We start from the raw sequence: 13,005 nt of genomic DNA on the forward strand, positions 1-13,005 counted from the left end.
CTTTCTCCCAACTTGGAGAATGGCTACTGTATTATCTTGCCTAATAGACATCCTTTGCAATTTTCAAACGACTCCAAGTCCAATGAGTCAAGAACACCTTCTTGAAGAAGTTTCTTGATGTGTTTGTCGTTAATGTGGCCAAGACGACAATGCCACAAGTAGGTTTGATTCGACTCGATGGTCTTAGCCCTTTTGGCGGTATCATAAATTTGTCTAAATATATGCAATTTTATAGAACATATAAACAAGACATTTTAACAAACTAACCATTGATTAAGTCTTGTGATCAAAATAACTTGGTGTCCAACACCATAGATCAAAAGTATGTTCAAAAGCATAGGAAACAACCATTGTTTAATTACAAGTCATAGACAAAATAAATGTGCCTAACAACACGATCAAAAGACCATCTTTGTCGTTCACTTGTTGATGCACATGGTATCCAATACCCTCTCACTTGTGATGCCCTCTCACTTAGTTCCTGAAAAGGAAACATAAAGTGACTTATACATGGTATCCAATACCTATGAATAGCTTTAAATACAAGTGTTAATGAAAATACCTAAGGCAGATGCCACATTCCTCTCCATCTCCTCCTTTCGGAAGAGCTTGCATTCCCTCTTGTAGTGGCCTTGCCCACCACAATAGAAGCATCGCACCCTTGCCTTGTTCTTGAACTCCCTCTTTCTTGCTCTTAAGGGCCTCTCGGTCACTCCATAGCAGGTGGCTCGGCTAAGCAATTGCACCACCTCTTTTAAAGAGCGTGTCTCCTTTCCCGCATCTATATGCATTGTAAGTGCATCATAGCCCGAGTGGAGTGAAGCAAGCAAGATATGCCCCGCCATCTCATCCTCTAATGAGATTCCGAGAAGCTTCATGTGTTTGAAGAGCCTAGTCATTCCAAGCACATGAGGTCGGAGGGGCATGTCGGGTCTCAATTTGGTATTGTAGACCCTTGACCAAAGCCGGTGCCTTTCCTTAGCAAGACAACCCACATCTGGTGGCTTTATCTTCATGTTTGAGAGTGACCTAGTCAAATCAAACACTAGTCCATCATAGTTGCCATTGTCACTCTTGGTGACTCTTATATTGACAACATCTTCCAATGATTTGAGGAAAATATCCGGAAAATAGGAGGAGAGCTTTTCCTTCCAATCTTTCGGAATGGAATTAGCCATAAGATGTGTGACTTTCTTGCAATCGGAAGACCATTTATCATGAGCCTCATCGCTCATGATTCCGGAGAAGAATCTTGGAATGGGAGTATCAAGAGTGTACTCCAAGGAACAATTCCGAAGAGTTTTCCTGAGTTCCTCCTCCCATTCCGTGAAGTTGACCAAGTTAAGGCTAAAAGCCAACTCTTCGGGGAGTTCCGGCCACATAGAATTGTTGATTGAGTTTCTTGCAGACATGTTTCTACAATTGAAAGAATTTAAAATGTAAAACCATTCATAAACCATTAAGTTTGAAATTTAAAGCATTCATGCAAATTTACAATCTTATTGAGCATTTTATCCACGCATTAACATTAGTCCCTTTTAGGCGAGAATAAAATGATTCCAAGATCCCAAAAATCAAAAAGTGATTAACCATGCTTTGGCTTGTCTTAAAACTTAATATTTTAGGATAAGCAATCCAATTGCTAATAGCTCCAAGCTACTCTTGGTTCAATAAAACGTCGCATCTAAGGCTTCTTTGACATTTTATCTCCATTGCCACGACATCTAAGGACTCTTTACCGATATTGTTGAGCTTAACCAAGACAACTTGTATACCTAGTATACCTTACGTTCCTAGGGAAGTAGTGATCCTTCGCTTTGGCGTAGCCCATCACATACGCGCATTAGTTCAGTAAGTGTTGTTGTAGGAATGACATATTTTAGCTCAATATTTTAGGGACCTAGGGTTGCTATGTTGGTTGATTTAAGTGAACTTAATTAATCATCGCAACATTTGAAATCCTAAACATGCACCTAACATATAATTCACATATATATAAGAACAATTATATATAGAAAACATGAAATAAGATGTGTTTGGCAACTAACATGACCCCTTGAAATCTTCAAATCTTCAAGAGTCTTCATCTTGGCTCGTCATCATAGAAATGCCAGTCATTGAGACATCCCTGCCAAAATAATATTACTAGCAACTACGACTAGGATTATTCTAAATATTAAGGTACAAAAATACGCAACAGTACGCAAACCATATTTAGATTTACAAAAATACATAACGAATTGCAGTCCGTATTTACTATCTTAATCGGGCCCCACTAGTTGCCATTTTCACGAAACCTATGAAACAATATATCTTCCATTCATCCATTCACTACATGTGAATGGCCCATGCATTTTACAACGAAAAACAAGTAACAATGCATAACGCGCGCGAACTAGTAACTAACTTAGGTGGTTAATCAAATTAACGCGCCTAATTAAAACTAGTCAAAGTTGTTTAACATTTTATGTGATTAAGACGCAATTAGTTCATGCATTTAACAAAGCTCCCACTAAATTTCGCATCAAACTTAATTAATCCAATTAATTAAGCAGGTTAACCCAAATTTTGTCAAAATTAAAATTTTGTAAAAGCCGGAAAAACCGAGGCCTAGCCTCGTTAAAATAATTAAATAAAATTAAAACGGCAGAATTTTGCAATAACCGATCGCCATATTCAAGCAAGATATCGACCCACCCAAAATCGTGGGATGCGCACCATGGCTGCCTAGCAGCACTTAGGAGATGCGGCTGCATGTGCTGGGTGCTGGCGTGCTTGCCCATTAACGCATGCCACACTTGCTGGCACCAGCAGCTTGCTACGCATCCTAGCTGCTTGCTGGCGCTGGCAGGTGAGTGGCTGGCTTGCTTCCTCACTGCCCAGCAGCACGGACAAGCATGATCAGCAGCCATCCACCACACACCACGCACACAGTAGCGCACATGAGGCTAGCCACACAGTAACAACAACAATTCAAGGTGAAGCACCCTTATGCGCACCTAAGGCAGCCACATGTGGGCTGTGTGAGCAGCCCGGCTAGCCATAGTGGCGCTTGGGTGTTTTTGCCTCGATTTGCGTGCTTTTTTTTCGGGATTTTAATCCCGTTATACGTGTGATATAAAATTAATTCTAATTTTATTTAAAATTCAATTTAGGGAAAAAATGAAATTAAAACAAACAAACTTAATTAAATTCAATTTTTTAATGGTGCAAAAGCTTAAATTAGTCAAGAACCTTAAAACAATTTAGGTCTTTCTTTATGCTACAAAAATTGAAGGGATACACTCATTATTAATTCAACAAAATATAAATTAATAATTAGATTTGACAAAATAATGGGGTTGGAAATATAAACCCATTCATCCAATGAAAATTTTACAACTTTAACTTGTGTATAAATGAAATATTACATCTTCCAATATGAAGATTAATAAAAAATCAATCACAAGTTTTGAACTTTAAGGACTTTAATCAACACGAAATTATTAAATCCAAAAATTAGTTCAACATGGAATTTAGCAATCAAAGTTCCAACCAAATAAACAATTAAAGATTGAATCTTTGAAACTTTAGGGGCTTCAAAATTGCAAGTTCACCATAAACATTCAACTTAAAGCAATTTATTTGCAATAATGTGAAAAATTCAAGTTTATGTGAAAAGTGAATAAACCAAATTAAGCACCAATTATGAGTTCATAAACATGCTTAATGAGGTTTATAATTGCAGTAGATTAGGGATGTAACAATACATTTAATCTACCTTCAACATGAAATAATTAATCAAGGTTAAAAGATTTAAAAAATTTCGTCAAAAACGAAAAACCCTTTGAAAAACATAATTCTGGGTGGATTTTGGCTTTTGTACAACTCTAAGAGGGTCAGAAGCGATTTAGAACATCAATTCCAACCAAAAATCACTATTTTTGAGTCGAAATCCGGGTTCGTCAGCCAAAATTAGAAAATATACGAGATTAAAACTAATTAAAACGAGCTTCTAAACCAATTAGAAAGCATAACTAGAAATTTAAATCCATTTTAAATCACCTTAATTAATTATTAGTTACAAAAATTAAAGTGAGCGCGGCTCCGATACCGTTGTAGGGTTTTGTAGAGTTCGACTCTACGCGGAAGAGAAACTTGCCCAAGACCCGCACACTAATTAAGGCAACTAAACATGTAATCACAAATTAAACAACAATTAAGAGAGAGAAGAAAAAGACATTTTTACCCTTGGCACGTGCTTTGCTCAAATCTCGAGCTCTTACTTCAAAACTTGAACCCCGCAAATGCGAAGGTCTCCAACGGCTCATACCTACAAAACCAACCCGAACGGTCCTAGTCCCGAAGGTTAGTCGAGACTTGACCAATAAAAACTAGAGTTTTACGAACTTAAGGTTTTCTCACTTTTCTATGGAGATGCCTTTTTAGTTTCACTCAAGTGTTCTTCCCAAATCCCAAAACCTTGGTATATATAGGGAAATGAACCTTGAATTCCCATTCTCAATCAATGTGGGAGATTTGCAATTTTCCCATTTTACTTTAATCAAAACAAAAATAAAATTGCAATTTAATCACCAAGTTACAAGTGGAAAGAGAAGGAGAGGAAGAAGGTGATGACCACCAAGGGAGGGGACCAACCCACCTTACTCCCCAAGGCAGTAACCAAGCAATGGTCCCCTCCTAGCAAAACCGGACCACCATGCCAAGTGGGTGGCTGGCAGCCTGCCTTGGCTGCCAAGGCTGCCGCTTGCTTCTAGCACCAAGGCTGGGCAGCCTGTCCAGCCAGCAAGCACACTCGCACAGCTAGCCGCAATCATGTGCGGCCAGCCTGTGCATGCGAGCTGCTAGTGAGCCACGCATGCTGGGCACCGCTGTTATGCGAGGCACAACGTGCTGCTGCTAGCTAGCACACATGCATAACACATCATACCTAGCACGCTGCTGGTGCGTTTTAGTTGCGATGGTGCTGCTGCTAGTGCCTAGCATGCTAGTAAGGCCTAGCCTTTCGATTCTTGCTGGGCTAGCTATGCGCCAGCGCCTAGCATGCTAGCAAGGCCTAGCATTGTGATGGCTGCTGGGCTAGCTATGCGCCAACGCCTAGCATGCTAGCAAGGTCTAGCCTTGCGATTACTGGGCGCATGGCATGCTAGCACGTACACAAGGCTGCGATGCTTGCGATGGCTAGCTAGCCTTCATGGCCCTAGCACGCCTAGCATGCTAAGCTTGCGGCTAGCATTGCGATGCACATGCTAGCTCGAGATAGCCTAGCCCCTGCATGGCTAGTCCAATACGAGGCTACGGCCTAAATCGAACTTGTAACTTGATTGAATTCACGTCTTGTCGAATTCTGAATTCGACTCGACTTGTGACGCTCGGTCTCGACGCTCTAAGCTTGATATCCGACGTCTTTGTTCGTAAAACTCTGACGACTCATTAAATCCTTCAAATTAATTTGTCGTCTCGGATAAGTCGTTTGATTGGGTTCGACCCGAAGGGTTCAGTCAAGATTAATCTGTAATATTAATTGTACATTAATATTACTGATCGGAAGCGGCCTCCACCTAGGCATTCTGATCACTTGACCTTACTGAAGAATTAGCTCTCTAATAATTCTGAACCCTCTACCGGAATAATACACTTTTGGAAGGACACCATTCCTTTCAAGAAGCAGCTCATCCTCGTAAGAGCGATTGGGGTAGACGTGCACCTGAAAGTCTATAGCCACGACTAGATCTATGGCATACACCCTAAGCGTCTCTTGGCTCATCATCGAAGAAGGCGGATCCTCGGGTACCACACCGCCTGGAAGGTACCCCAGAAGACGCACCTCTAAGCAGTCATCTGAGAAGCCCATTAAAACTTTCCCAAACCAAGCCATGGACAATAGAGAACGTTAGGGCCTTGAAATAAAAAATGGGAGATATGTCAAAACTTATGATAAAACCTAGAGAAATAAGAAGTAAGAAATATCTTCACCTCAAGAATAGCAGCTCTAACAACAGCTACAGAGGAAACTAGACCAGCAAGGCGAACCTGCCAATTGGCAGCCATTGGGAGCCCTATGGCCCCAGGTCTCCTCGGAGCAAGTGAGGGAAAGTGCATGTAAAGCCAGGCCTGTGAGAAATACAAGAACTCTTAGAAATGATGAACACTGAGACTCGAGTTGAAATGACAAGATTGAATGAAGAAATACTGACGTAGGGAAAAGTCAGTCGTTGACAAATCCTCCCTAGAGCCAAACAAAATTTATAATCACTTAAAAAACCTAAATACAAGTATAGAGGTAAGTCAAGGGTCGAACCACTAGAAACTGTTCTGTTTAAGTGCTTCCAATCCATGCTTAAGCTAGGTCGAAATCGAAGGTGAGAAAAGACTATACAACTACCAAAACAAACAAAAATAAAAGAAATGAAACACTAGGGAATGGGGATCAACAAGTAATCATGACAATTGCAACAACATGGGAAGGTTAAGCCAATCAATGGTCGTGAAGACTGATCGGTGGACAATAGGTAGTTGGTCTACTATCCTAGATCGAAATTACAATTTATATCTCCTATCCTAACTCTATCAATGTAACTTTAGATAGTGGTAAGGGTAGGGTCGATTCCCAAGGAAACGGGGGTTTAGCACAATTAATACGAAATCTAGGATAAATTGCTAGCAACAAAAAGAGATAATGAGGTTTGTATTTGAGGAATCCTGTGGGAAAACTATATACTATTGAGTTTAGTATAAACTAAAAACAAAGGGTATTAGACTAAACACTCTTAAATGAAAGTAAAAGGACTAGATTATAGAGATAACAATTGATTAGGGGATTTTGCTCCCACCAATCGGAATGCGCCACGTGGGCCAATCAGGTCCTGCCAAGTGTCCCCCAGTTGGACCTCTCAGGGCTTGCCACGTGGCACACGCTTATTCGTCCACCCTGGACCTATTATGTCATGACACGTGGCATACTCCATGCCTAATGGAGAAGTCGGCCACCTAGGCCCAACTTCCGAGGGAAGCCCAATCAGCCCAAGGTTAACCTAAACCTAGGATTGGGACGTTTCCCGAGGTTATAAATACCTCCCTTAATCCTCATTAAGGGGGATTACGCAGATTACACACATTAAACACTCTCACCTAGAGAGACCCAATCACTTTAATTTCCGCATTAATTACTCCTTAATCAAGTACTAACTTGACCGTCGGAGGCGGATCTCCAATCATCCGGAGCATCCGTTTGTTTTGCAGGTACAGGCGTCCGATTCCAGTCTCGGAATTGTAACTCTCCCGCAGGACATCAGAAAACCCCGAAACATTTTGGCGCCGTCTGTGGGGAGAGTACTTCTGAGATGGCATCCACGTTTGTACCGGCTCCTGAAGAGAGACGTCCCCTGGACGACCCTCTAGTTCAACCGGACCACGATACTGAGAATGAATTTGAAGTTGAAGCTCACACAGCTTCAGACGGGACCCTAAGGGCCCAAAGTACCCGTCATACCGAAAGGAGGGAACGGGAACATCTTCAAACTGGAAGTGAGCCAGCAGGCGCACCGCCTGTTCGGCAGCAGCCGACTAATTGGTCTGCTCCCATCACAAGAACGAACTCATGACCTTCATGAGGGACTTCAAGGGAGAAATTCAAGAGTTGATCAACAAGAAGCCGCCTGCTCAGGACAAGGAGCAGTCGGCTAAGAAACCCTCCACTTCACGGAAGAGGAAGCCAGTTCAAGGGCGTGAGCCGACCCCTTATCCTAAATCTAGGAAGTGGGAGCCGACTGCCCTTGATTTCACAAAATACCGTTTTCCTACTCCAGGAAAGAGGAAACCTGTTCGTCATATTCAGGCGGACGGGTCGAGGAAAACATACACAGATGCTCGGCTACTGTTAGAGCAGAAGAAGAGTGACCGATTGTCAGATCGGCCTCTACTTCAAACTTCCAAGACAGTCTGCGCAATACCTCGATGAGGCATACTCAGTCGTATCATGAGAGTCAGTCAGGCGGCACCTCCCGTCAGTCCGGCTTTCATAGCGACCAGGCGGTACCAAACTTACCGTTTGTACCGCAACAACAGTATTTTTTGCAGCCACCTCCGTTTGGTGGACATGCAGCAAAAAATGTCCAACCTATGGACTAGCAACTACGGTTGCTTAGACTTGGCGAACAGCCGTCGGCCTTCTCCAAGGAAATTACTAAAGCCGCTCAGCCGGCCAAAGTGAAAAATGTATTAGTAGGCGCCTATGACGGCACTACTAACCCAGAAGACCATCTGATGGCATTCACCAACCTGATGTACCTTCAAGGGTTGGATGATCCCACTTGGTGCAAGTGTTTCCCAGCGACTCTCAAAGGAATCGCACAACAATAGTTCGGCAACCTGCCGACTGGTTGTGTAAATAACTTCAGGACGCTTGCTTACTTATTCACCTCCAACTTCGCCATGAACATCCCTGCGAAGAAGACGACCCTTGATTTTAGAACGATTCAGCAGGGCGAGAAGGAGGGGCTTCGTTCTTACATCAGGCGGTTTAACCTGATGAGAATACAGATTCAAGGGTTACCGGATGAAGTAGCCTATACTGACTTTTTCAGAGGTCTCAAAGACGGGTCGACCTTCAAATTTGATTTGGTCCGAAAGAGGGTGGCGACTCTTCAAGAGGCCTTGATTGAAGCGGAAGCCTATATACAGGCGACTGATCTTTGTAGTACGGTAAAACAGTCAGACTGGAAAAGGTCCGACAAAAGAGAAGGACGACAGAAACAGTCGTCAAACAAAGATGAAAAGAGAAAAGAGGTCTGGGCGGCTGATTCCTCTAAACAGCCGGCCCAGAAGAAGAAAAAAGAATTCAAACCATACTCCCCAAAGTATGCGTTTAACAAGGATAGCCAATTTATCCTAAAGGAAATCAAGGGACGGATCTCAATTGAGAAGCCGGTCCCCATGAAGGGTTCTGCAAACAACCGGAACCAAGAAAAATTCTGTGATTATCATGAAGATGTTGGTCATCACACCAATGAATGCATCAGTCTCATGCAGTATCTGGACCGCCTGGCTGAGCAAGGTGATCTTGACACTTATGTCAAGAAATCTACGGGGAACACTTCCTCGAAAAAGCAGTCGGCCAAAAAGAATCAACAGGCCGACAGCTCCGATACAGATGATGCAGTCGTCTACACCATTGCAGGCGGCTTCTTAGGAGGCGGCCCCACTATTAGGGGCAACAAAGACAATATCAAACGGCTAGATGTAAATTCCGTTCACCAAGAACGGCCCTCCAAATATTCATTTCCTGAGATTGTCATCACTGAAGAAGATCTAGGAGGGGTAAGAGGGCCGCATGACGACCCTATCGTTATTGAATGTAAAGTGGCCAACCAGAGAGTTGGCCGAATCCTCATAGATACCGGAAGCTCCTCAGATCTCATCAGTAGCAAATGTCTGTCGAAACTAAAATATCAGACTGATTGCATACATCCGGCACCCCACCCTTTAGTAGGGTTTGGAGGAGGAGTCGTCCACCCAGTAGGACGAGTGGATTTACCCATCCGCCTGGGTGAAAAAGGGGAAGGACGACACATGGTAGTCCGGTTCCTGGTAGTAGAAGAACTCTCGGCCTACAACATGATTCTGGGACGACCAACCCTAAATAATTCCAAGGCTGTTATAATCCCATCTCTTATGTTGCTCAAGTTTGAGAGGGATAATGGAACAGTCGGGTCATTAAGGGGAGATTAGAGGATGGCCCGAGAGTGCTATCTCTCGGATGTCAAGCCCACTGTTATGGCCGCTAGGTCGAGTGGTGGAAAAATAGACCTTGACAATGTCAAGGAGAGTGCGCCTGTTCAAGAAGCAGGCGGCAAGAAGAGAAAGGCATCCCAGACGGGGGCCGCAAGAAAAGACAGAAAATAGCAATCATTGGCAGAGGAGCGGTCGGATGAATTCCGCCTTCATCCAACTGGTGAGCATACGGACCTGATCTTAGATGACTCGCGTCCTGACAGAACAGTCAAAGTTGGGACGACTGCTCTAAGGGTCCTAGGTGACGACTTTCACAAACTATTGAAAGAATACAAGGACATCTTTGCATTCGAAGTCCATGAAATGCCAAGCATCAGTCCTGATCTGGCGGTACATAAATTGGTCGTGGATCCGAAAAAGAAACCGGTAAGGCAGAAGAAGCGGAACCATGGCGAAGAAAGAAGTCAGGCGGCAGCCGCCGAAGTTAAAAAATTAATTGATGCAGGGTTCATCCGGCAATGTTACTTCCCAGACTTGGTTGCAAATGTGGTTCTTGTTAAAAAGCCAAATGACACCTGGTGAATGTGTGTAGACTACACAGACTTAAACAAGGCGTGCCCCAAAGACAGTTACCCCCTGCCTAAAATTGATAACCTGGTCGACTCAACAGCCGGCCATGCTTTGATGAGCTTTATGGACGCCTACTCTGGTTTCCATCAAATTCCTTTATGGAAGAAAGATCAGGAGAAGACGGCCTTCGTCACTGATCAAGGGTTATAATGTTACACGGTCATGCCGTTTGGTCTTAAGAATGCCCCGGCCACTTTCCAGCGAATGATAAACACTGTGTTCTTTGATCAGATTGGGAGAAATGTCGAGGCATATATTGATGATATGATTGTCAAGTCTAAACTTCAGAATGATCATCTGTCGGACCTCCGAGAAACTTTCGCCACACTCAGGCGGCACCATGTCATGCTCAATCCCAAGAAATGTGTCTTTGGAGTTGAGTCTGCGAAATTTCTCGGATTCCTTATCAATCAGAGAGGAATAGAGGCGAACCCTGAGAAGGTGCAGGCGGTCATCGACATGCAGTCGCCTCGTACCATCCGAGAGGTTCAGAAGTTAACAGGTTGTCTGGCGGCCTTGGGAAGATTTCTAAGCCGATCAGGCGACAAATGCCTATACTTTTTCCAGGCAATTAAGAAGAAGGCAAGGTTTGAATGGGGGCCGGATGCTGAGGCGGCCTTCCAGAAATTGAAAGTTCACTTGCATTCCTTGCCGAGGCTGGTCAGCCCTTTACCCAAAGAAGTACTTTACATGTACCTGGCCGTCTCTGATCATGCGTTAAGCGCTGTTCTTCTTGCTGAAAGAGACGGCTGTAAGCTCCCGGTCTACTTTGTCAGTCATGTACTGAAAAATGCCGAGTTGAGGTATCCCTTAGTGGAGAAATTTGGTCTTGCACTCTTCATGGCTGTTAAAAAATTGAAGCCCTACTTTTTGGCACATGCAGTCGTCGTCTATACAGATCAACCTATCAAGCGGCCACTGACCACCATGGAGTCGTCAGGCCGAATGATCAAATGGGCCATAGAAATACACAGCCTCGAAGTTACTTTCGAGCCTAGAAAAGCAGTGAAGGGGCAAGCCTTTGCTGACTTTATTGTTGAGATGACTCGTCCCCCTGATTCTCGAGATCCAGACCAAGTCTGGAAGGTATATGTGGATGGAAGCTCTACATCAAATGGTTGTGGAGCAGGCGTCATATGTCAGTCGCCAGAGGGCGACAGGTACGAGTATGCTCTGCGCTTCAGTTTTCAGGCCTCAAACAATGAGGCAGAATATGAAGCTTTACTAGCTGGAATCCGCATGTGCAAGGCGGCAGGGGCACGAAAGATAGACGCCTGTTCCGATTCACAATTGATAGTGAGTCAGTATAATGGCGAATACGAAGCAACCCATCCAGCCATGATCAAGTATTTACAGGCGGTACGACAGGCGGTCGGATCCCTTGAAGATTTTCGTCTGACTCAAGTGCCGAGATCAGAAAACAACCAGGCGGATGCACTTTCAAAATTAGTATCATCCGCTTCTTGTGATACTCCTCGAACTGTTTTTTGGGAAGTAATGGAGAAGAGAAGCATCGAGGAAGACCCTATTGGAATCCTAGACAGAAGCTCAACCTGGATGGATTCAATCAGGGCATATCTGACAAACGCTACCCTGCCGGATGATCATCAACAGGCGACAACACTGAAAAAACGAGCAACCAGTTTTGAAATGATAAAGGGAGAACTTCACAAAAGGGGGTACCTTCAACCCTTCTTGAAGTGTGTTACTCCAGAAAAGGGGCGAGAGATACTAGACGATCTTCACTCTGGTTACTGTGCTTCCCATATAGGCGGTAGGACACTTGGCTCAACGGGCAAGGCGGCAGGGCTACTTTTGGCCTACTTTAGAAGCAGATGCAATGGAGATGGTGAAAAAATGTGACAAGTGCCAAAGGTTTGGCAAGCTAATTCACCGTCCGGCTACTGACCTCACTACCATTCATAGCCCACTACCGTTTGCTAAGTGGGGCATGGATATTCTGGGTCCATATACGCCTGCTACAGGCGGAAGGAGGTACATACTTGTTGCAGTCGACTACTTCACTAAATGGGTAGAGGCGGAGGCTGTAAAGGGAATCAAGACAAAGGATGTAATTTCATTCATTTGGAAAAATGTCATCACTCGGTTCGGGGTTCCCATGTCTATGGTTTTTGATAATGGTCCCCAATTTGAGACGCCTGTTCTCAAAAGCTGGTTGGGTGACCAAGGAATTGCACACTACTTTGCATCTGTCGGCCGTCCACAAGCAAACGGCCAGGTAGAAGCCTTTAATAAAATCATCTCAGACGGTCTCAAGAAAAAGATTGAACGAGCAGGCGGCCTATGGGCGGATGAATTACCACATGTTCTCTGGGCCATTAGGACGACTGAAAAAGGGGCGACTGGAGAAACTCCATTCCTCCTAACTTATGGTGCGGAAGCTGTTCTTCCAATAGAACACTACGAGCCGACTCTTCGAGTAATGCTATATGACGAAGAGGCAAACTGGGAAGCCATGCGCCTGGCATTAGACTCACTCCCTGAAAGGAGGGGCAATGCTGTCTTGCGCCATGAAATTTACCGCCTGAGAATGACTAGATCATACAACAAAAAAGTACACAGGCGTCCACTCAAAGTGGGGGACTTTGTACTTAGAAAAATGGAAGCAGTTGGTAGGGCTAA

Source organism: Chenopodium quinoa, unplaced genomic scaffold (genome assembly GCF_001683475.1).
Source record: "Chenopodium quinoa cultivar QQ74 unplaced genomic scaffold, ASM168347v1, whole genome shotgun sequence".
Lineage (NCBI taxonomy): Eukaryota > Viridiplantae > Streptophyta > Magnoliopsida > Caryophyllales > Amaranthaceae > Chenopodium > Chenopodium quinoa.